General features: G+C 41.0%; 1 protein-coding gene across 9 annotated transcripts in view; it reads left to right on the top strand.

The window, feature by feature from the left end:
* PLAGL1 (PLAG1 like zinc finger 1) overlaps positions 1 to 25,708 on the top strand; it is a 108,342-nt gene that overhangs the window by 61,565 nt on the left and 21,069 nt on the right. For 3 of the 9 annotated variants that reach the window (XM_048225898.2, XM_048225904.2, XM_048225900.2), the window contains exons 3-5: positions 16,564 to 16,637; positions 20,792 to 20,823; positions 25,145 to 25,218. The gene's annotated coding sequence lies outside the window, so the exon portion shown is untranslated. Of the gene's footprint in view, positions 1 to 16,563; positions 16,638 to 20,791; positions 25,219 to 25,708 lie in introns of all 9 variants that reach the window. The other 6 variants (XM_048225903.2, XM_048225905.2, XM_048225901.2 and 3 more) reach the window with 3 other exon arrangements.

Consider the following 25,708-nt stretch of genomic DNA (forward strand, 5'->3'; position numbering starts at 1 on the left):
ATTCTCCAACAGTGCCCACTCCCACCAACAAATTTTTAACTCCACCTGGACATTTCCCTACTCGATGTAAATAGCTTCTACCCTATCATTAAAATCACCCATTTATCCCTCTCTCTTATCCCTCCTTCTTGTTTTGTTGTCCTTAGCTCTAAATCCCAAAGACATAGTCTGTCTCTTCCATGCCTGTAGCTGGCCAGCCGAACACAGCTGGAGAAAACTACCTAGCCAGGCTCACTAGTCTTACTTTAACTATTTTGGTAACTAATCTCAGGGGGCCCCTAGTATGTTCTGGCAATTTGGACAATTAATTCCTAGGAAAACGTTTTAAACCTATTTCTCTATAAACTTCCAGTTCCTCTTCTATTCTGCCTTTCACCTGATGACCCTCTTTTCTTTTTCACTGATAAAATAGAAATACCCAAAAGAGAACGTCCACAAGCACCCATCATAACACCTACCCAACCACCTGCACCTGTACCTTACATTCTGCCTTCTCTTCTTCCTCCCTGGGTGAACTGCCCAAATCGAATCCTAAAGCTTACTCTTGTACTTATGTTCTTAGATTCTATTTCCTTTCCCCTACTCAAGGGTATTGCTATAGCAGTTGTTCTTTCTCTTCCCTGGATTAGGGATTTCCCCCTTCCTTTACTTAATTATTTAACTCCTATTCCTGCTATTTACCAATTCATCTCATTTCCATTTCCTTTTACAAAATTTTTCTGTCTTTCTGTCCAATCTATCTTGATCCCATTTCAGTCAGGCTTGATTCTCACCATTGTACCCAAACTGTCTTGAGTGTCACCAATGACCTCCATATTGCAAATCTGACAGTTCTCAGGCCTCATCTTACCGGACCTGTCAGTAGAATTGACCCAGTCAGTCACACTCCTCCTTAGTGTTCTGAGTCTCCACACTTTCCCAGCTGCCTTCTAGTTACCATGACCACTTATATCAGTCTTTTCTTTTGTGCAAATACCTCTTCATTGCCCTGACTTCCAAACACTGGGTGACCCAGGGCAGCTCCTGCACTGTTTCTCTGCCTACATTCACTCCCTAGCTAAGCTGGTTCCGTTTCATGGCTTTAATACACATATATGCTGGTAACTACTAAATTGATATCTCCACTATGAATCTCTCTCCTGAACTCTGTATTTAAATATCCAAGTGCTGCACATCTGATAGGCATATCAAACCGAACATGTCCACAGTCAGGTTGCTCTCCACTCTCAACCAAACTTTCTTCTTCCTTAGTCTTCTTAATCTCTGTAAATGGTAACTCTATTCCTCCATTTTCCCAGGCTGAACTCTTTGGCACCATTATCATTTCTTCTTTTTCTCACCTGCTACATATCTAGTTGTCAGAAAATACTGTCAGCTCTATCTTAGATAAATTCAGAAGAGGACGGCTTTTCACTACCTCTTCCACCATCATACTGGTCCAAACCTTCATCACCTTTTTATTAAAATAGACTTCTTACTGGTCTCCCTACTTTTATACTTTCTCCCCTATAATCTATTCTTCAGCAGCCAGATAAATTATTTAAAACTATTAATTCTGATCATGTTACTTTTCTTGTCTAATGACTCGAGCCAGTGCAAGCCCTTTTATAGAGGTTTATCAACTTAATATGGGCCGCCATTACTTCTGACCTAACCTTTTACGGTCCCCCTCACTCACTGCTTTAGCCAAGCCAATATTCTTGTTCCAAGTCTTTTGCAGTTATTGTTGCCACAAAAAGCCATAAGGCTGGCTTCTTACCTCCTTCAGATCTTTGCTAAATTGTCATCGCACGTAGGCCTTACCTGACAAGGCTGTTTTGAATTGCCACTATTTCTCCTTGCCTTACCCTCTTAGCACTCCCTATCTCTTCAGTACTTTAGTTTTGAATCACCATCTGATATACATTTTGTTTGTCTTACCTTCCTTTGAAGATGAACTCCATAAGGAAGGGAACTTTGTGTGTTTCATTCAGAAAGAGGAAAGTGGAATAGGGGAAAGGGGTTGTGTAGCAGTTACTGACTGTGGCTAACATGCCTTTCTCTTGTTGCCTCCTGACCACAAAGATGGATAAGTGACTCATGTTGGGGCAGTCTTTGTATCTTGTCCTTCTGGTATTCTAGTCCTGGGATGGGCATGTGATCCAAGCCGGGCCAACTGGCGTTTTCCATGGGATTTCAATTTTTCTGACTGGAGGTGGTAATAAGGAAGTAATTCCTATCTTGTCATGGGTCCTTTTAACTGTTAAAAGACCATTAGACAAAAGATAGATATAGCCATACACTATAATGCCTTTGGAACACTTACAAAAGTTGCCCATAAACTAGGTGACCAAAAAATGCAAAAAGAATATTAGAGCAGATACAGGAGAGAATAAGAAAATTTTAAGTGAATACTGTATAAAGTTCTATGTAAATAAACTTTAAAACATTCAGTGTGTAAGACACTAAAGGTTATTTTGACCTAGTTTGCCTGTCAGATTGATGAATTCTTCCTAATGTTCATGTAATAGTTACTTACATGTTACATGACTTCCACAGCTCAGAAATATAAAGTAGATATATTCAAGAGACTTACATAACCCTCATTAAAACATAATGGCCAATACAAAAAATTTAAAAAGATTGTCAGTTATGAGAATAAATGTAAAAATCTCCAAGTAAGGTTTTATAAAGAACTATCTACTATGACCAAATAGGACTTACCCTAAGAGTACAAAAATGATAAAATATTTGAGAATCTTATGCATAAATACACTGTATGATAATTTTTTAAAAGTGTGAACTAAGTCCTATGGGACATTTAATAACATTTAACACCCATTTCTGGTCATCTTTTAGGAGTAGTACTTATTATGGATACAGAACATTTGTTTTGAACCATTCGCACATTTATTAATAGTAAAGCCCACAAACATTTCCATCAAAATCAGGAGTAGTGACATGATGTCTGCTGGCATGATAGTATAAGTTCTAGCCTGGCAGTGAGACAGAAAAGTAACAAGCATAGTTATTAGAGGATGAGATAACACTAAAATCTTTTTTTTTTTTTTAAAGATTTTTTTTTTATTTATTTGACAGAGACAGCGAGAGAGGGAACACAAGCAGGGGGAGTGGGAGGGGAAGAAGCAGGCTCCCAGCAAAAAGGAGCCTGATGTGGGGCTTGATCCCAGAACGCTGGGATCATGCCCTGAGCCGAAGGCAGACGCTTAACGACTGCACCACCCAGGCGCCCCCTAAAAATCTTTTTTTTTTTATTAAAGATTTTATTTATTTATTTGACAGAGATAGAGACAGCCAGCGAGAGAGGGAACACAAGCAGGGGGAGTGGGAAAGGAAGAAGCAGGCTCATAGCAGAGGAGCCTGATGTGGGGCTCGATCCCACAACGCTGGAATCACGCCCTGAGCCGAAGGCAGGAACTTAACTGCTGTGCCACCCAGGCGCCCCTAAAAATCTTTTTTTTAAAAGATTTTATTTATTTGAGAGAGAAAGAGCGAGCATGAGCAGAGGGAGAGGCAGAGGGAAAGGGAGAAGCAAACTCCCTGCTGAGCAGGGAGCCTGATGTGGGGCTCATCCCAGGACCCTGAGATTATGACCTGAGCCAAAGGCAGACACTTAACTGACTGAGCCATCCAGACACCCCACACTAAAATCTTACAGGCAATATGACGGATAGATCTATACAGTTCTGAAAATCAGTTATAAAACTCTTTTAATTAATGCAATTCCATAAGTAGTTAGAGAAATGATAAATATATGTTTAGTGGCAATAATTGGAAGCTTAAGATAATAGGTTCATTTCTTATGGCTAGCAAGAAACTAACATACTAAGAATAACTCAAATAAGAAATGTGTATTTTCAGAATTTCTTACCGTTAGTATGTATAACTTTGTTACCAGAAAATAAATAATAAGTTCTTAAGAATATGTTTCCAATACTTAGAGGTAAGAAAATTCTAGTACTAGAGTTCAAGCTCAGCTGAGTTTTGTCAGTTGTAGGCTTTCCCAGATAATTCAATAAGGAAGTCTGAATGCTTGATTTGAGAACTTTAGTTAGATTAAACATGATTAAAAAGCAGCTAAAATCTCAATCATCTATGTATTTTGAAGTATCACTGGGAGAAAAACTACATTTGAAATTTCTTCTAAGAATTTTCATTTTCTTTTTCAGTGCTTGTTTGATTAGAAGTTCTTTGGTAAAAAAATGAATAGATCTTGATACTTTTAGTAAATGGCTCCTAATGCCATTTTGTTAATGAGGACTTGGAGTATTCTATCATAATTTAGTTCCAAAAGCTCTTTTTTTAAGAGCTATAAATTAAGCAGGCAGCATGGTGGAGAGCACAAGTTTTTGAATGAGTGTGGCCAATAAGCATGTGACAGTGAGCAAGTTAATGAACGTTTCTTAGCCATAGGTTGTCTTGTATAAGACTGAAATAATAATAGCTGTGAGGATCATAAGGATTAACTGAGGTGATAGACCTAGTCATTAGCAATATTCAGTAACAACCTTTTAATTCTATATTGCTCAGTATTATAATTTGAGATACTAGTAAAAAATTATTTTATAATGTACTTTATAGAGAAAGCCATCTCTTATTATTTATCTTACCTATCCCAGATTTTGAAAAATTATATATTTTTATGGAAAGAGAAATTGACTAAGAGACAAGGGCTGCTCTGTAATGTGACCCCAGACAAGTCACTTTTTGCATTTTTTTTTTTAAGATTTTATTTATTTATTGAACAGATAGAGACAGCCAGCGAGAGAGGGAACACAAGCAGGGGGAGTGGGAGAGGAAGAAGCAGGCTCATAGCGGAAGAGCCTGATGTGGGGCTCGATCCCAGAACGCCGGGATCACACCCTGAGCTGAAGGCAGACGCTTAACCGCTGTGCCACCCAGGCGCCCCCACTTTTTGCATTTTTTGAACTTTCAGGTAATCTCTACATCTTAATGATGTAGAGATATGAAATGAGATAATGTAGACTTTTCAGTACTTGTAAATATAATGCACTAATGCAAATGTTAGGAATTCGAACTGGGGGACTTCCATGACTTCTAGCCATGGTGTAGTAATAGGAACTGGGTCCATTCTCCCACCTGAAACAACCAAAGAACAAAATGAAACCAGAAAAAGCCGGTAAAATATATAAAACAGGTTTTCAGACATCGGGCAATGAACAGCATAAGACTGTGAACCCTGAGAGAAAGGAAACAAATGATGTGCCCAAGGCCACAGAGTAAGAAGGGGAACCCAAGCACAACTCAGTGGCCACCCTGAATTGAGGTAATAGAATTGGGAATTCAAGGAAGCAGGTGCAGCTAGAATTTGTAGGACAGTGTACTAGAGAAGAGAGAGTTACACAAAGGGAACACTTTGGAGGTCATCAGAGCATTCCCCTGGAGTCTTCAGCTGAGTGCTGATTAGTGCACGCATATAAGAGAACTACCCAAGGCTGGGAAAAGAACCACTGGGAAGGAAAATGTAGATCACAGGTCAGGGAGGACTGTGTCCCACCAGAGTAGAAAAACTGTAATATAAGTGGCATAAAATGGAGTACTTGGAAAAGTATTGCCTCAGTAGTGAGGAAAAATTAGCCCTAGTGAGGAAAAATTAGGTTGCTCTGATCCTTTCTAAAATAAAAAGAAAACCCAAAAAACCTAAGAGTAACCCATTAAAGAATGATCATAATTTTTTATTTTGTAAAGAGTAAGATAGAAAATATTTTAGGCTTTACAGGCCATATGATCTCTGTTGCAGCTGCTCAGCTCTGCCAGTGTAATGTTAAAGCAGCCATAGACAGTATGTAAATGAATGAGGATGGCCAAATTCTAGTAAAACTTCATTTACAGAAATAGGCGTGGGCCTGATTTGGCCTGTGGGCCACAATTTGCAGGCTCTTGGTTTAAAGGTCAAATTGTTTCTAGTAGTTTAACTTCATCCCAGAACAAAGCTCAAGGATATTTAAAGAACTAGAAAATATCCAGCACCTAACAAGGTAAAGTATGCACTATCTAGCATTCAATCAAATTTACCAGATCTCCCAAGGAATAGGAAAATTCAATAGTGAAGAGAAGAAATCACTCAATACAAATAGGCTCAGAGATGATAGATTTATAAAGATAAATTTAATAAACAGATTTTTAAAAGATTTAGTAAACATCTTTACTAAACAAAGATATTAAAACAGTTATTTTATCATACATATGCTCAAGATTGTAGAGGAAAGCAGCAGTTTAAGGAGAGACACGAAAGCTATAAAAAAAAATCCAAGTTGAACTTTTAGAGGCAATATAAACATCTGAAATGGAATATACACTGGATAGGAATAACAGCAGACTAGACATTGCAGAAAGACTTTGAGAACTTGATGCTATAGCAATAGAAATTATACAAAATAAAACACACACGTACAGTGAAAAACTGAAACAGCCCATCAGTGAGCTATGGGACAACTGTAAACAGCCAAATATATGTATAATTGGAGTCTCCAAAGGTGGAAGGTAACAGAATGAATATTTAAAGAAATAATGGCTGAAAGTTTGCTAAATTTGTTGGAAACAATAAGTCCACATATCTTAGAAGTTTGATGAATACCAGCAAGTACCAAAGAAATGAAGAAAATTACACCAATGTACATCACAATCAAATAGTTTAAAACCAGTAATAAAGATTTTAAAGCAGAGAACGAGGACATTATAAATTTAGAGGAAAAAAGAATGACAGTAGACTTTTCACCAAAGCAATGCAATCCAGAAGAGAGTGGAGCAACTTCTTTAAAGTAATGAAAGAAAAAACTGTCAACCTGGAAATCTATAGCTAATAAAGATATCTTTCAAAAAAGATAGTAAAATACTTTTTTAGACATACAAAAGCTGAAAGAATTCACCACCATTTCACCCACATTATAAGAAATGTTAAAGGAAGCCATTAGGAAGAAGGAAAGTAATACTAGATCAAAGTAAAGAACACCAGAAATAATAACCTCCTGAGTAAACGTATGGTTTTTTTTTTTAATTTAAATCTTTTTTTTTTAAAAGGTGATTGTTTTAACCAAAAATAGTAACAATGTAGTTGGGGTTTATAACATGTAAAATATGACAACAGTTGCACAAAGGTCAGGATGGGAAAAATTGAAATGTAATATAGTGTTTTTGTTTTTTGTTTTTTTTAAAGATTTTGTTTATTTTAGAGCATGAGCGAGAGCATGAGCGGGGGTGGGGGGCAGAGGCAGAGGGAGAAACAGACTCCCCACTGAGCAAGGAGCCTGATGCAGGGCTCAATCCCAGGACCCTGGGATTATGACCTGAGCTGAAGGCATATGCTTAACTGACTAAGCCACCCAGGTGCCCCTAAAGTTTTTATACTATATGTGAAGAGGTGTACTATCCCTTGAAGGTACATGTGTTAAGAATATAATGAAAAACCCTAAATGAACCACTTAGACTTCAAAAGAAAGAGTTATAAGCCAAAGGAGATAAAATTAAATCAAGAAAAATAGTCCAAAAGAAGGCAGAAAAAAAAAAGGAAAAGGGAAATGGAGAACAAATGGGTAGCAAGATGTACATTTCAACCTAACAATATCAATAATCATATTAAGTATAAATGGTATAAGCACTCTAGTTAAAAGGCAATGCATGTCAGCTTAGTTTTTTTTTTTTTTTAAGAAGAAAATGAGTTAGCTATAGGCTACTACAAAGAATGCACTTCATATATCTAAAGACACAATTAGATTACAAGGTAAGGGATGGAAAGCAATATGTATTTTAGTACTAATGTTTTTTTAAGCTTGGAGTAGCTAACTTCTAAGTAGAAATTAGAGCAAAAAATATTGCCAGGTGTAAAGATGGTTCTTTCATAATGATAAAGTGGTAAACTCATCAGGATATAATCTGAAATGCTTATGCATGTAATAATAAAGTTTCAGTGTACGTCAGGAGAAATAGACAAATCCACAGTTATAGTCGGATTTCAACACCCTTTTCAATAGATGATGGCTCAACTAGATAGAAGATTAGCGAGGAGCGAGAAGAGCACTATCCACCAGCTTGACCTAACTGGCGTCTGTAGAACTCTACCCAACACATTCTAGTGCACCCAGAACATTTATCAAGATGGACCATATTCTGGGTAAGAAAATGAATAAATTAGTTTAAAAATTTTTAATCATATAAAAAATGTTCCCTGACCATAAAGGAATTAAATTAATATAGAAAGGTATCTAGAAAAATATTTTGTAACCTAACACACTTCCAAACAACCCAGAAGCACATTCTAGGCCATACAGAATACCTTAAATTTAAAACAATAGAAATCATACAAAATACATTCTCCAACAGTTAAGCTAGAAATTAATAACAGAAAGCTGGAAAATTCTCCAGTAGACAAAAATTAACACACTTGTAAATAATCCATGGGTCAAAAAAGTCTCATGAAAAATGTAAAAATATTTAAAGGAGAATGAAAATACAGCTTATTAAAAAAGTGGGTGGGGAGAGGCAGCTAACACAGTGCTTAGGGGGAAATTTATAGCATTAAATGCACATAGTAGAATATCTAAAATCAATAACCTAAATTTCCACCTTATGAAACTAGGGAAAAAAGAGCAAATTAGACCTAAAGCAAGTAGAAGAAAATAAATAAAAGGGAAGTTAACAAAATCAAAAATAGAAAAAATGAGAAAATCAAAACAAAAAGATGGTTCTTTGAACAAGATAAAAAAAATAAAAATTGTAGCCAGTTTAACCAAAGGAAAAAGAAGGCCTAAATTAGCAATGTCAGGAATGAAAGAGGGCTCAGAGCGACTGATACTCATGGATATTACAGGGCGAGTAAGGGAATACTGTATTCTCTGCTCACAAATTTGATAACAGATAAAATGGAACCGTGTCTAGAAAGATACACACAAACTACCAAAACTATCTCAAGGAGAAGTAGATTACCTGAATTGCCCTTTATCTATTAAATCCAGTTAATAGTAAAAACAAAAAACAAAACAACTTTCCAGAAAAGAAAAACCACCAGGCCCAAATGGTTGTGCTGGTAAATTTTACCAAATAACCCATGTGACCAAAAAAAAGGGAAATGGTAAGTATTGTCAACTGACTGAAAATAAAAACATATTTCCAAATAACTAGGATGTAACTATAGCAGGGTTTAGAGGGAAATTTATAGCTCTATGTGCCTATATTGGAAAACAGCAACAGTCTCAAAATAATGGCTCTAGGTAAGGGATTGTCAAAATCATCTTCAAATATCTGAATGTCTTTTATTTAAAAACATGTTTATTTCATGTTGGAGAAGATAATACAGATGGTTATGAAAAGGCAACTCTTAGCCCTTCATAGGAAAGAAATAACCATCAGACTTCCCCTGCTGTGGCCTGAGTTTCCTCAGGCATGTTCCCTTAGATAGTGTTTACTTTTTTTCAAAGTAATCTCTATATCCCAGGTGGGGCTTCAGTTCATGATCCGAGATCGAGTCACATGCTCTACCAACTGCGCCAGCCAGGCACCCCTCCCCTCACATATCCTTAAGGGTTCTTCCCAACTGTTAACTTCTGAGATAAACAGTCGTGAAGGAAAAAAAATACATGTATTTTTCAATGTTAATTAGCTATAGATTAACATTCACTTTTAAATTGATGTATTATATAGTAAGTAATACAATAGACGAATGAGCAGTAATTTAAAAAATCAGAGAACTGTAGAATTAGAAGGAGCCGTAAGTGGTGTTAAGTCAAACAGTGACGTCATCTCTCAGCCTCTTTTAATATCAAAGCCTTGGGTAGAAATTTTTTTAGTTTAGTTTTTTTTTAGGGGAGATCCATTTAAGTTTGCAAATCAGCAAAAACAGTGCATGAGAAGTAAGCCACTGGAAGACATATTCGGAATTCAGAGAAAGTGGCATCAAGCTCAGGGACAATCACTAACATTCTAGGCGTGATTTCGTGCTAGGTAAAAGGTTGAGTATATGTCACCTTCTCTCCAAAGCCTTTTCTGGCTTTCCCAACTTAGCGGCCTCTGTCTTACCACAGTATTCTGCACACTCTGTACTGTAACATCTACATACTATCAGCTATTGATAGGGTGTGATGGAAAATGAGACCAGGAGGGGGAAAAAAAAAGTTTGCTGTTTACCACTGGCCGTCTTGGTGCTAAAAAGTTCATCTGTTTTCCTCTAGTGAGTAGCGGGAGAGGCAAACGAAATAACATACGTAGTCTTTGAAAACTTTAGAGCCCTAGCTCCATGCAACAAAATATTCCTATTATGTATTTTTCTTTTTCATGTGGCAACTGTCTGTGAATTTCTGCCTAGCAAACATGTGTTGCTGCTAACAACCAGGGGTTTTCCTCAGTCAGCTTTTTAAGAGACAATTCAATTAGTGTTTCTGTTTTGTGGAGTAGCTTATCTTTTATGACCGTCTGATCTGGGTTTATTAGTTGGCCACCTTAAAATATTAGACTTGAGTGGTCAGTTTTTAGTGCCAGAGAGAACCATGTAATCCACAGGCTGAAAGTTACATTTTACGTCTTTGTACTGAAAAGGAAACCTGTTTTTCCTTTTTAACAAGTTTTACATTGGTTTGATTTTCAACACCAGTGATAGTAGCTACATGATTGAGCATTTATTATGCTAACACTGCTTTAGGTGCTTTACACAAGTTATCTAATTGGATCCTTCTCAAACTCTGTCAGAGAAGATACTATGCCTCGTTTACGGATGAGCAAACTGAGAGTCTGAAACAGACCGTTAATAGCTTAATTTACAAAATTACTAAAAGGTGACACTAAAATTTCAGTATGGATCTGACACCAGACTGCGTACTCAAGCCCTGCGTCCTTGGACCGGTGGCGCAGTGCCTTGGGCTTAGGAGTAGACGGATTATTTAAAATAGTTACAGTGAGAGACGTTCAGTGAGTAATTACAGGCACACAGGGTAGGTAGGTCCTGCATGGCACTGAACGACAGAATACTTAAAGTTGTGGCTCTGCCACTTGCGAGTTCTGTGACTTTGGCAAATCAGTTTATTACCCTTCTTAAGCCTGTTTTCGTCATTCAAAAATAGAAACTAGTAAAACCACCTATCTCACGTGGTTGTGGTGAAGATCAAATTGATGTTTCTGAGGGCTTTAAATACTTTTGAAAAGGACGCCTGGGTGGCTCAGTCAGTTGAGCGTCTGCCTTCGGCTCAGGTTATGATTCCAGGTTCCTGGGATCAAGTCCCACGTTGGGCTCCTTGCTCAGTGGGGAGCCTGCTTCCCCCTCTGACTGCCGCTCCCCATGCTTGTGTGCACTCCTTCTCTTTCTCTGACAGATAAATAAGATCTTAAAAAAAAAAAAAAAACACAAAAAAACCCCCAACCCCCCCCCCAATAAATGCTTTCGAAAGGGTATATAAATGATGAGTGTATTTTGTCATTTGCCATAGCCTTTCCTTAAGTAGTAAATTTTCCGAGTGCTTTTAAAAAAATGATTTGATTTCTAGAAACTTAGTGAGTTTCCAGAGCAGCTCTATTGAATTCGAGTGATCTATTATGTCAGGAAGTTCTACTCCTAAGACTAGCGTTCTTCGATGAGATACTTTTGTTTTTGAGGAATGGTTATTTCACAATACCTTGTAAAGGAATTCTTGACAGATATTTCTGTCTCCATTTTGGAAGAGTGGAAAGACAGGCCCAAAGTGAATCAGTGCCAGAGTCAGCTTTGAGGTTCCTAATATAACTGTCACACTGCGTCTACGAGGAAGCTACCTCTCCCATGCCATGTCTACTTCTGTGTTTTCTAAGCTCACTTCTGTCCCGACTTGAGAATAAGTGAAAGTCTTCTCCTTGAGGGCTGTTCGGTACCGTGTACAAAGTGGCATCTTTGACAGTCAAATGAATAATCAGTGAATGGATCCCCAGGTCATACTGAAGCTCATAAGATGGGCACGTGGGAAGGTTGTGTTCTGTGTCAAGGAATGAGTTCTCCATACCTTTCATTCCAATATTGTTTATTTTCTTTTTGGTTTAGGAATTTTCAGATTTAACCCATCCACTCCCATGTTTCCTCGGGATTAGTGACAGAAGTGGAATGGAGCGCGATAAAATAAACACATTTTGTTGCAGGCTTTCTTGAAGGTTGTGTCAAAGAAGCAGCTCAGAATTCGGAGGAGACTTTAGAATCCTTTTGGTCAAATCCGTTCAGCGTAGGTAGCCGGTCAGGAGAATCCCTCTTCCTTCCTGGCCCCTCGTGCTCCCCCTCCCCCTGGCTAACCCTCCTGTTCCCACAAAGCTGCCCAGGGCTCATTCAGGCACAGGCTGTCATTTAGGGGTCTGGATTACCAGTTTGGGTGGTTACCTAGCTCACATCAAAGCTAACCGCTCTATCTCCGTTCACGTTTTTGTTCCGCAAACAGAATCTGCGCAGACTGGCTCTCTTTAGGCTGTGTGGCCTTCCCTGGAAGTCAGACCTTGAAGGAAGCCCTAGCAATTACAGCTGTAAATTCATCCTCGGGCGGTAGTGTGCTGGGTGTGAGCTGAGGAGGGCTGCCGCATAGCCATGCTCCGATCATCATTAGAACTATTAAGTTGAGAATAAAGTGTCCCGCGTGTTTGGGTACGGTGACACGAAAGAAACTGCAGATTAAGTGAGACCATTGCTCGCGGGATTGCAGGACGGAGAAAGAAAGGGAGAGTGAGCCGGCGAAGTTTATTTATGGAATGTCAGGGGGCCATTGAGGCCCAGCAGGCCCTAGAAGTGGAGGACTTCCCTGGGTGCTTGTTTTTTCCCTCTGACCTTGGATGAACTAGCGAGCAGTATATTATGCCGGCCGATTGTGCTGGTTTGTCATGGTTAGCATTCTGGACTGTCCCTGGAATGTAGGAAACGGATGAATTTGAATTGAACCATGAGGTGGTCTGCCGGGCCCTCTCCTTGTCTCAAGGAAACCTGTCGCTGTTTGTCTGGGCCTGGCCTGATGGAAGCAGTGGAGGGAAAGAGAGGTGGGCCTTTGATCTCTTTGTTGCAGCTGCTCCCTGGGAACTCGCTGAAATCAATGCCCTGTTTTCCTGAAGGAATGAATGGCTCTGCCTAACTAGCTTTGTGAAGCTGTGGGGGAATTCACTGCCTCTGTTTATTGACAGCTGAAAAGGAGCACATGGGGTGGAATGGACCTTCTTGTGAAAACCAGGCACAGGGAAAATTAGACCTCAATTTAACACAGAGGAATTTGGAAATTCACCCCAAAGGAGACGGTGGTTTCTCATGCTTACATTAGAATTACTCAAGTTTGGGGCTAGTGTGTGATGAACAATGGAGGCTCTGTCACAACTGTGTTATAAGTAGGAATATGGTATGCATAAGAAATGATGCTAAGTAGAAGTTGATTCAACACCCTCCTTCTATTTTAAACACAGAAGTAGAGAAAGACAAATATTAACCATGATATAATCAAGTGATTCTTTTATTTTTGCATTAAGAAGAAAAAAAAATTGATACTTAAAATAAGCATTATTAATGTAATATTACTAAGTGTCAAGAATATCATTCATTTATGTTTCAAAACATCTTTGAACTTGGATCTAAATTTCACTCATGCAGGCTATTCCTGCTGCTCTTGGTAGTGTGTTGTAAGGGAATATTATAATACATTTATTTTTAAAAACTTACATTCTTAGGATATTGTAACTGAAAGGCTATGCCAAGCATAAATGAAACTGGCTAATAGACCAGTATAGCAGTTGCCATTAACACAGTTCATAAATCCTAAAATTACTACCTTTCTTTTGAGAACACAGTGAGGAAAAAGTCTTGAGTTTATCACAAGGAAACATCACCATAGCTTCTTTTACATCTCCCCTCACTTGCTTGATTTCCCAGGAAGAATTTATAGCTTCTTCCTTTGGCCCCGGGCCCTTTGTGCACACCTCTATTATAGCACTTAACACGCTGCCCTGTAGCTCTTTGTTTAGGTGTATTCTTTTAGCTGGAAGTAAAGCAGCTGTGGCGGATTCATTTTTATATCTCCAAGCCCAGCAAAGCTCTTGGCTCAGTGAATGCGAGCTGCATGAATGGGGATTGATAGCTCCCTGTACATTACTTTGAATGTAATTACTTATCCAGGCTTCAACTGCAAATACTAACTACATTTTAGGAAAACCTGATTGATCTATTGTTACCTGATTGGTGCTATAGCTTTTTAAAATCTATTCTTTATGGAGAATTATTAAACACTTTTTTTGATTGGGCCAGTTTGTTGAGCAGTCCATCAGCCTCTGAACAGGACGCATTAAAAAGTGGATGGCATTGTCCTTTTAAAATCTTAACTCTGTTCTCCAATATTCTTTCCTAAAATTAAATCTCAACACAGAGTTTAGATCTTTTCAGTACGATGAAAAAGCTCTTAGAGACTTTTCGTAGACTTTCACTTGACCAGATTTAGTGATTGAGATGGATAAAGCTTCCGTTTTACATGATTTAATTCTGTGATGTAATCTTAAATAATGCAAAACAAAACACCCTTTGACAGTTTCTTTAACCAGATTTACCACTACTGTGTGTTACGAGCCCCTTATCAAAAGAAGCAAACACCTTCACTTGTCAGTGAAAAGTGTGAGGGAAATTTTGAGTCTAAAGGACTAACTACTATGATTTCACAGGACCCTAGAACAAGCCCAATTCTGGGCTATTCTCAAGTTAAAACCTATTTCTTTTTCAACCACAGCTTTAAGTGGGAAATAGTTGTCAACATTCTTTGGGAAACAACATCTTAATATCGTAATGGAAAATTTTAGTAAAGGGGGGTAGGTAAGCGCAGAAATACAGTAACTGGCTAATATTTTACTCTCCGTGATATTTTTGTTTTTATCACCAAGATTATTTTTAAAGAAGTCTATTTGGTCGTCTGTTTTTGATTAGAGGTGAAGTTTAAAATACAGGTTTGCAGATGTGTGAGTTTTGGTAGGAATCTTGTAGAGGAATGGGGTGTTTGTAAGGGTCATACAGATGTGGTCGATTTAGCAGTTTGTGATTCTGCTGAGATTTCAGATTTCTTACGAAATAGGAAAATGACCATGGCCTTGATCATCGATAGACTCTCGCCCCCATAAGTATTAACTTGTAGATAAGAAGGCAGCAAGCATAGCACTTAGGTTTTATAACTTGGCTGCTCTACTCTCCGTTTCTGGAAGTAATTTCATGTGACATCATACCAAAGTAGGGAGGCTGGAGGGTGGAAGGAAGTGCAGGAAATCAAACCACACTTTTCCATTTTAGCAGTGAGGCGCACCTTTGTCTACACTGATAGAAACAACTACGTACAGGCCGCCAAGGAAGTAACTTCAGTTAAAAGCTGTGTTCTTGCTATGTCTGTGGAATCCCGCAACTCCAGCTCCGTGATCCTCCATGAAAGAGCCTTTCCTCAGGACCGAAGACTGCTATAATGTCCAAGAGGTGGCATTGCAAATGGTGTGAGAGTCAAACCTTCACAATAGGTTTGGGGATCACCATATATGAGGTGTTTGTATTCGTGTGTGTGTTTATCTCCATCAGCTAACTTCCTAGTAGAAAGACACCAGATACTTCCCTCTCAGATGGCTTCCCCTCCATCGAGACTGACCAAATACCACAGGCTTATCTAGTCATTGAAAGGGGAACATCCTCCTCACTCATTACACTGAATTGCAGGAAAGACTGTTCTGAAATATAGATCTAGAATTACCCTCATTGGGTGTACTTACCGACAACAAGTCCTGCCTCTCAGGCTCTTTTCTCACAGTAGCCTTGTCTTTGGGGGAAGAAAACCGAGTGAAGCAAAGGAGTTTGGTTTGGTTTGGTTTGGTTTTTCTGTGGTGGTTTTTTTTTTTTTTTTTTTTTTTTTAATGTTTCTGGTGTTTTTGGTTTTTGTTTGCCTGTTTGTTTGGGGCCTTTTAATGGTCTTTTCTTGCTCCTTGGAAGCTCCCGCTCTCCTCCCCACCTCACGCTCAACCCTGCTCAGGGACTCGTTTCCTTTTCCCAAAGGATAGTGTTCATATTTGACACTTTTTAAACCGTTCTTATGAGCCCCCTAATATTTGTACTTGAACTGGGGTCTCTGGAAAATAATTGCAAGTATGTGAGTAAGCAAGTATGCTTGCTTCCCAGGCACCCATGTGAAGCCCTTTACTCAAATTAGCTCATTTAATCCTCAGAAGGCTCTTGTGCTGTAGGTGCGATTATTGTCTTCGTGTTACAGGCGGGGAAGCCCAGGCCGAGAGGCCAGATTGTGTGAGGTTTCTTCGTGGCTCCAGGGGGCAGCTGGACTTGAACCTGGGCCTTCCGACACCGTGGCCCGTGCCCTGCACCACATACATCACTGCACTGCCCCTCTCAAAGGAAGACTGCCGTCAGAACTTGAAGGCAGGTCCCTGGCATGTAGGGACGTGGCACTAGGGCATGTGGACGAGGAGAACTTTTTGATCTGGGCATTCCCGAACTCACATTCTGTCTACCAGTGTCTACTTACGGAGCAGGGATGTGGTTTTTCTCAGTGCTTTTTTTTTTTTTTTTTTAACCTTTGATTCTTTCCCCCCTCACTCTAGGATTGCTCTCACGTCTGATGTGGCCTCTGTTTCACATCACATCTAACACTCCTCTGTACCTCAGACTGACAAAGGTAAGTATGTCTCTGCCAAGCCAGCGGACTTCTGCCCCCGTCTGCTCTCCCACGGTCGGTCAGTCGGGAGTCTGTATCCTTCTTTCCTCTGGTAGGGCACTCACCAAAGCCTTCCTCCTCTTCCACAGTAGAGGGGGTTCTGTGCCAGAAAATGCTCGCTCGCAGAGAATCTGCACTTGAGGAACTGCAGGCTTTGAAGGAGAAACAGGGTTGAGGGTTACAAAAGCCTATTTTTCACTCTTCAGAAAAAAATCAAGAAAATATGTGAAGAACTGTCATTGATATTTATATTCACTTAGAAAAAAGGGATATTATACAACTGATTTTTATTTATCATGACTTGGTTACTGGAAATATATGATCTCCCTCTCTTACATTTTAAAAAGATGTTTTAAAAATGATCTTAAAAACAAATACGGAGGGAACATTTGGGGGTGTTATCCTCCATTTAGAATCGCAGTGAGTCTGTTTGTTGTATATGTTACAATTCAGTTTCTAAATCATGCTCTTAAAACCGTAATATGAGGTGATTCTCAGTTTGTGTCTATTCTGTCCAAATTTCCTCAAGTTATGAAATGGGGAAATAAGTGGGCCTCTAAATCCAGTGTTTATCTGAGAGAACTTGTGGTTGGCAGGATCCTCAATATTTATTAGTTTTTATTTCTGATCATTTTCCACCATACATATGGAGATTATAATTTGTTTTAACCACCTATTTCAAAATAGCAACCTCTAGTTCCAGCCTTAAATTTCATATCCAACGTTTTGGTGTTTTTTTCCCCCTGTAACATGTATCAGTTCTCTGTTTGAGAAGCCCGTGCCTTCCTCACCTGACGCTACCCTCCCCCTGTTTTGGAGCTGTCGGGCTAACAGTGTTGCTTAACCATAATTCTTGGCCTCTCTCCACACTTTTTTTTTTTTTGCAAAATGTCCTTGACTGTAATACGCCATATTTTTTTTTATTCCAGTGTTCTAAGTTTTCTTATATTACATCTTACGCTTACATTTTTTTTTTTCCCTAAGCCTCTCACTAGATAAGTCATTTCCCTATTTATTTTGCTCTGGGGTCTGACTTCTGGGTGGTTATTCACAGTTGCCCGAGGTGGAAAGCCAGAGTGAAGAGAATATTAGATATATGGGGGGGGGGGTGTTTAAATTCCTGTTCTCCAAATGATTCTAACTGAAACTAGTCCCCTTCCCCACCAACACATTCAAAAAGAAAATTTTAGCAAAATCCCAAAATGCCAGAATCACTTCTGTATGGCATTTATGTCACTCTATGATGCCTATAAGACCAGTTCATGCCAGGCACCACCGTGATTCTTTCCTGTAGTTAAACATGACATTGCCATGTGAGGCGCGGCAATATTGCCCTGTTTAAGAAGTTAGGAATCTTTCAAAGACATGACATACAAAACTTTTGAAGCATGCAGGAAATAATAGAAATTTCTTTCACAAGCACATGTTAGGAAATGAAATCATGCCATGATGATCCAAATTAAAGAAAGATTATGGAAGTGAATCAGTAATGTATGCTCTGTCACATACTTCGTATTCTGAAACAGGCTGTTCGTGTTTTCTAGTTGTGAACTTACCCAGCCTGTAAAGTCGTTCTTGATACTTATTAACAGGCTACATCCGCTTTGCCTGAACACTTCAGACCCTGCAGGTTGTGCTTTTGTATGTACATATGTAATGTGAAATCTTTTAACAGCTCTGCTAAGTAGATCGAGGTCACTGTAAAGGGAAGTTAGGGAACTTGCCTGAGTCAGCATACCTGGCAAGTAGCAGAGCCCGTATTCAAACCCGGAACCATCTGACTGCAAAGCCAGTGGTCTTTCTGCTATACGACACCATTTTTCTGGATTGTATCTAGACGAATACTATCATTTGGTTGACATTTTTTTGAACTAACTCTAGAAACACAAGCTAGTGTTAAGTAGAGTATGTTGCTGACCCAGTAGGATAAGGCAAAATAAAACACATTGTTGTACCAGTTCTGTGTAAGGAAAGTTATCGTCTGAGAGTTGTCGGTAACATGTCTTTATTCTCTGACTCCCTGAACAAGCAGAAGGCTAAAATGAAGGCAGTTGAGAGGTGAAGGGAGTTGGGGGGGGGCAGTGTTCATAATATAGAATAGTATTAAATGTTGTCGAAGTTAGTAAATTAAGACAAATAAAGTAAATTAGAATAAAGTTAGCACATTTCTCTACCAGCGTGTTCAAAAGAGCACTGGGAGCTGTGCGTGTTTATACTATACCGAAGTGCACTTTATTTGGGGAATCATTTAATCGATCCATTATGTGGCATTTACCAAGGTGATTTTTTCCTTTTTGTTTGAGCACAGGAATTAACAGTGGTTCATAAAACAGCACGCACACAATCAACATGTAAATTAGAACCACCTTAAGATGATCATCATTTTATGTTGTTTCCCTAAAATGGTTCTCATTTGCCCTGTGTTGTCAACTCCAAGGGCCGTAAGAGCAAGGTGCATTCTGGTTCACGGAAGATTTAGAACTCCCTGCGAACAGTTCATTTTATGGAGAAACTTCAGGGCGCATTTACTGCATTTATTCTTTTTGTGCACATTTTTTGAGTGTTTTTTTTTCCCCCAAAGGAATTATGATTATATTGATTTTAATGTATACGCTGGATCAGGCCTGGGGGCATAGTCTGTACATGGGCTGGTCTGAGGTCTCCTGCTATAACATAAACCTGAGTGCGCTGCGCTCCTGATGACAAACTTCCAGTGGTTCTGATGAGTCAGGACTCTTGGTTGCCACTAACAGAAACTCATGGAACCCTGGAAGAATCCCCAACAGCCAAGTGACAGGAGCGTATTTGCATGTTAGAACAATCCCTCAGCCAGCAGCATTGTGATTAGAATGAAGGGGAGCCACTCCAAAAACAGAGACCAAGGAGCCAGAAGGGCTCGGTCTCCAGTACGTAGAAATACCCCTTTGCCCTGACCTCACTGATTCAAACTCATTACTCACCAGGCTGGTAGTAGGTTTAAGGGAAGCCGCATGAAAATTGAATTTTGGCCAGTAAAATGGGCTCATCTTCCATCCCCCAGCATACCTCTCCACCCTTCTCCTAGCAAGTTTTTGGGCACCTCAGATTGGAGAGTAGTCTCCTGCACATGATGGCCTGTGTTGGGTGATGGAGGTCGGGGACAGGCCATGTGAATGTTCATGAACTGCTTGCTTTTCTCTTCCCTTCCGGGCCCCACCTGTCCGGTGTGAGAAGGGAAGCAGGTGTCAACAGAGGCCAGATCCTCGTGAGGCCAGAGTGGCCCCCACGCTGTGGTTGCTTTGCTTTCCCAAACCTCTGCCTGTTTGCTCAACACACCCTCACTTCCATGTTTACTGTCTATGAGTTCTCTTCTCAGGTGGTTTTCCCACGAAATCATCTTCCCAACAGCCACAGCAGGGACAGGGCACTGCCTTGGCCCACCCCGCCTCTGTGACAGGGCACCTGCTCCCCGGGAAATCCTCGCCCAGTGCCATCTTCCACCAGATGTGCCCCGCGTGCTGGGCAGACTTGGTGCCTGGGTGGCAGGAAAACGGGGTTCCCTGATTGCCAATTCTTGTCCATCTGAAGTTCTAACGGCCAGGACTTGCTGTTCTGAAAATTCTGGTCTCTGCAGGAAGCTGGTATAGCTGGGCTTATCTAGAATCCTCTCCAGTTTTCGTCAGGGCTTTCGGAAGCAAAATTCAGCCGCAGGACTGAAATGGAGTGTGCCTTGAGGATGTGTGACTGGCCTCGAAGTCCGAACCCCTCTCCAATGTTTCATTTGGTGCCCTAAGTACCTACCATTACTGCAACAGCTTGGAATGAACGGATTTGTCACTCTAAGGACTTACATCCTCTCTCCCAGGGCAGGGGTCTGCTGTCCCCCGAGCTCCTCAGTTTGTAGCACACTGTCATTCCCATTGTGTGGAAAGGAGCCGCTCCTCTGCCTGTCCCAGCTTGCTGCCCCGCGAGGCCGGCCAGGCCTGGGAAGCAGGGGTGTCCGGTGCCTGAGACCTGCGTGCTGGCCTCCCTCTCTCCTCTTCCTGCTCCACATCCTTACTTCTTTTGGTTTTTAAGTGATTCACAGTTTAAGATGAAGGCCTTAAAGACAACTTTCTCTGCCTCTCCCTTTCTAGGTATTTGCATAGGAATCAGAGGAGTTAACCTTGTGAGTAAACGCTCCACGTCTGCGCGTGGGTTTCCTTCCTTCCTGCTGGGTCTGCCCCAGGGCTGCGAGCGCAGGACTGCCCCCAGGTCACTGGCCTCTGCGCAGACCACACTCCTCTCTGCCACAGGGGATGGCCTGTTTTGAAAACCAGTCTGGCTCCAGTTGTAGCAAGTGAGGCTAGTCGACAGCACAGATGCGTACGAGGCTAAGGTTCTTGGCACCTTCCAGAGGCCCCCCACCCCCCAAGTCTGAACCTCACTGCACAACTTCAAGGATGCAGGAAGTCTTCCTTTTTTATCCCTGTAACTGATTCAGAGTCCAGCCCTCGTTCTGCTAACCTACAGGGAAATTTCATCTCTATCATGTTTCAGTGTCTCCCTTTCCCTCATGGGGTGTGTCCTAGAACCCAGAGACTTCCACGGCACCTGCGAGGTGAGGGATTGGCTCTGACCTTCTGTGTGTCACGGCAGTGGGCCCTGCAGCTCTCTGCCTCAAGACCACAGGCAGAGGCTGGAGACCTTGCCGTGGGTCGGGGTCTCCCTGAGCACACCCACGGCCTGTCCTCTGGAGGCCTCAGCTCAGCGCCCTGGGGCAGAGAGCTGTGCAAGGGCCCGCGGCAGGAGACGCTCTTTCTCTCACCTTCTCCCGTCTCCGTCTCCGTCTCTGGAGTTGGGCAGAATCTCCTCACTGGGTTTAGAGGTTAACAAAGACAGACGGCAGAGGCTGTCATCTGGGCCAAAACACAAGGAATGACAAAGCCTGCCACCTGTTGTAAATGAGCTAGAGAGAAAAGCTGTCAGGAGGACAAACAAAGCAGAATTCCAGAGTTGTCCTGCCGTGCTGATTTGGAGGCTGTAATGAAGGCAAAACATTGCCCAAACAGTGGTAACTATGGAAATGGAGGAAACAGATTTGAGAGACAGTAAGCTCGCTGAATCTGTATAGCTTAGTCGGTGAGAAGAATCTAGTATGACTCCAGAGTTTCTGGCTTGGGAGGGTCTGGGAAGTGACACAGTCCAGAGACTGCCCCGTGGGTAATGTGCACTCTCACACCACATGCTCTGTCGCCTGCCAGTCCTGTGCTCCTGGGCAGCTTCATGCAACTTCTAAGCCTCTGTTTCCCCATCAGTAAAATGGGGCTGATGGCTCCTGTTCATATGGTTGTTAAGTGCGTGTTAAGTGATTAAAATGGCCACGACCTGTGAGCATCCCGGAAATGTTAGCTGTTGGTACCTAGTGATGCCAGGAGTGAAAACTGTTAATGCTGGAGGGGCCCCTACTTGAGAACAGGCGATCTTCAGCGCTGTGAGACATCCAGGCTGAGAAGTAGTAGGTGGATTCATCTGGAATTTGAAAGAAAGTTTAAGATTGAAGACGGAGATTTGGGAGGCCTCTGCCTTCAAGGAGGAGTGAAAACCTTGGGTTGTGAATGGGGTCCCCCAGTGACTGTGCAAAGAGGTAGAGCGCCAGGTGTCAGGCCCACAAATCTGTTCAGATTTTGAGTGACCCTTTGCAACTCGCTCCTCCGTGTCATCTTTAAACTGACTTTATTGTTTTGAGATAAATACGAATATCCCATTTAGGGTCTTTACTTCGGAGGTATGATCTCATTGTTTACTCAGCGAAATAACAGTGGGTTGTCTGTTATCTCCCATATGGGGGGGGGGACTCCTTTCTGTCTGGAATTACAATCTTTAGAAAATTAAAAAAAAAAAAGGAACTTAGTTGAAAAGGTTTTCAAACACAAACCTTGCACATCTTCAGTCTAGAGGAGTCTTTCACTGAAAACTAAGGCAGAAATCCCAGTGTTTGGGGCTTGCCCAATTCTTTCCCACTCAGATCATTACAAATAAAAAAGTCAGTTTGAAGAATTGACTTAAGAAAATTCAGGAGTAGCCAGAAGTGAATGAGCTGAAACTGGAGGGAAGTCCCTTTGTTTAATTTGGGTTTCAGTGCATGCTCAGCGGGCGGCTAAACCAGTACATTCATAGAGAAAAAGGCATGTTCTTAAATGCCGCTCTCAGAGGCAAATGCCAGCAAAAATGCATTCTAGAAACTATACGCTCTAGATTCAAGAGATTTTACTTTCTGTCATCTGTAAGCAGACGTAAACAGATCATTTCCCTCCCACATTTTCCCTTTTATTTAAAACAATTCACTCTAATCTGTTTACTGTGTGCCAGTCCCCATTCCCAGAAAAATGTGACTTTTCTTGCTACTCTGGAGCTCAGAAATAGGTATATTTAGGAGTGTTTAATGTTACAGGGTCATTTTTACCATATACGTACATATATGTATATGGTAAAGATTATATATATTGTATATATATGAAAGATTAAAACCTTTTTCTCTGATTTTGAAATCTGAATTCTGACCTGAAGTGCCGTCTGCAAATAGCGTCCTGTCAAACTTAGATGTGTTCTTTCTCCCGTCTCTTCTCTGCTTGATTACAGTGTCGCACACTGCACGTGGTTGTCCCCAGGGCCACGCATGCTTTCAGGTTCTCCGTTGCATTGTTAACTATGTGAGCATTACTAGTCAGAGATGGCAGGTGGGAGAGGCGGAGGAACTTGGCCTCCTCCCTGCCCGAGTTCTCCTCTTTCACTGGTGCTGCTTACATTGAACAGCTTAAGAATAAGCTCCTGTGTGAGCCCTCGGAGGCCAAGGAGTATTGTTGGATTCAGAAAGGAATCGCTTTCTTTTAGTGATAATTTGAATATTTTGACAATGCAGCTAAGCTACTCCACTGCCTGGTTTGCGTACTTCATGTCTTGTGCACCCCTTCTCGTGAGGCAGGAGAGAGCTCCTGCCTCTCTGAATTCGTAAATTGGTATTGTCCATTGGTGAGATGGGTAGGAGCAAAGGAAGAATCATCCAGAAGAATTGTACTCTCTTGGCTCAGTGTTTTTTTAAAGTTCTTTAAAAAAAAAAAAAATAACATAGGCCTTTGGAGACCACCAATTTAAAGCACCATGATAAATGTTGGGTATTTGGAGAAGAGAGATGGGCCATGAGATGATTTGTGAAGTGTTTACACATGCAAAACAAACTCTCTGGATGATTCAAAGATCCTACTTACCTCCAGTTCTAACCTTCCAGGGCTTCCCTGAATTGTGATGGGTTATTTTAAAAATTAGTTGTCTAAAATGATCTTAGTTTTTCCATTTTTAACTGAAAAGGGTGTTCCCCTACAAAATAAATGGGCATAGCCTTTTTTGATCAAACTAAGAAAACTGGCAACCAAGTGAACAAATCACGTAGGTGAGGTATGATTGGCTTTGTTTCATAATAGATTTATCTTTGTGCTGGTTAAGAAAATCCTAAAAAGCTTTCTCCTGTGAGGACTGACTGGTTGGAATAGTCCTGAATGGGAAGAAGCCAAGTTTTATAATTAATTGGTGAGCAGAGATACTGGTTTCCGCACGCTCACCAGGGATCAGTGGTGCAAAGCTGGCCACAGGCTGGGCTCTGGAAGGCTTGCTGAAAACCTAGACTCCCAGGGCCAGAGTGATGTGCTGTCAGTCTGTGCTGCTTTGCACTGTGGCCCAGGAATCTGTATTTTTAAAAGATTTCTCAGGCAATTCTAATGTAGAGTCAACATCGGCAACCACTGAATTGTGTGTTCAGTTTAGAGACCTCAGCCTTTCCCCTCTGCACATCTGGTGAATCTATATGTTTACTTGAAGCTCTTGTTGAAAATGAATGCCTATTGGTTATTGCTGACTTTTTTCAATTCAGAATTTGTTTCAGGTTCTGTCATTGCATAGATTTGCATACCTGTTTTATGGTATTCTAATACTGTTGATTTTAAAAAAATACCATTTCCTCTGTGTGCTGTTTTGAATATTTTATGTTAACAATTTCATGGTTTTTTGTTTTTTTGGGTTTTATTCCTACTTGGCAGAAAGCAGGGGGAAAACTTCAGGGTTTTTCTAATCCAGTTGCAAGTAGGACAAAAGATGTAATATAAATACTTAAAGGTCTTTTTCGGCAAGATGACATCAGATTGAAAATCCTTTAAGTTACAGCATTATGAACTTTATCATACTTTTTAAATATACCAGATCTAAATGTTTAAGACTTTTGCCATCTGGTGGATCAGAGACATTTAAAAATTAATGGTGGCGTGGCTATTGAGGTCTCCTACTCCAGGATCCTAAAGTTTAAAATTGGGCTGTCGTGTCTGAAAATGCATGGAAGGGCAGTCAGAAATCCCTGGACATTATCAATTCCCTCTTGAAGGGAAGTCGAGCTCCAGCATGGTGGGGGGAATGTTTTCCTTGCTTCGTTCACTGACGATGTGCAAGATCTCTTCTTACAGGTTTGAATCCTCAGACGAACCCCTGAGAGGACTTCACGACCACCTGGAAGCTGGTGTTTCCTGTCACCGAGCAGGTATGCACACAGTGGTGGCTGCTTCAGATTATTTCTGGCTGGGTGTGTTTATTAACAATTACTTGGAAGCACATAGTACAATTAGTCAAGGATGTGCAGGGGGTTCCAGGTCCTTCAGAAAGGTTCTAGTAGAGCATAACTCAATTTCCCCCTCAAACTGCCACATACAGCATTCTTCTAACCTTTTATTTTTTTCAAAGTACGAACATTCTGTACAAACCAGGGAATCAGGGGCTGCCATCGGCCGCCTTCCCTGTCCTCTGCTGGCTGCACCCACAGCCAGAGTGACCCAGGCCACTCTCTGGAGTTTTCTGCAGACTTCCCTGTCAGTTCAGACGTTCTCAGGCCGCCCTGACCTAACTGGTCTGGCTGAGCTGTGTAGTGGGTGTCCTCCTCCTGATGGCATGTGTTCGCTGACCAGCCTGAGGAGGATGCTGGTCACGGACCGGCTGTCCCAGGGAATCCAGCCGCAGATTGCGAGGCTACTTTG

The sequence above is a fragment of the Ursus arctos genome, unplaced genomic scaffold (genome assembly GCF_023065955.2).
Source record: "Ursus arctos isolate Adak ecotype North America unplaced genomic scaffold, UrsArc2.0 scaffold_13, whole genome shotgun sequence".
Classification (NCBI taxonomy): Eukaryota; Metazoa; Chordata; class Mammalia; order Carnivora; family Ursidae; genus Ursus; species Ursus arctos.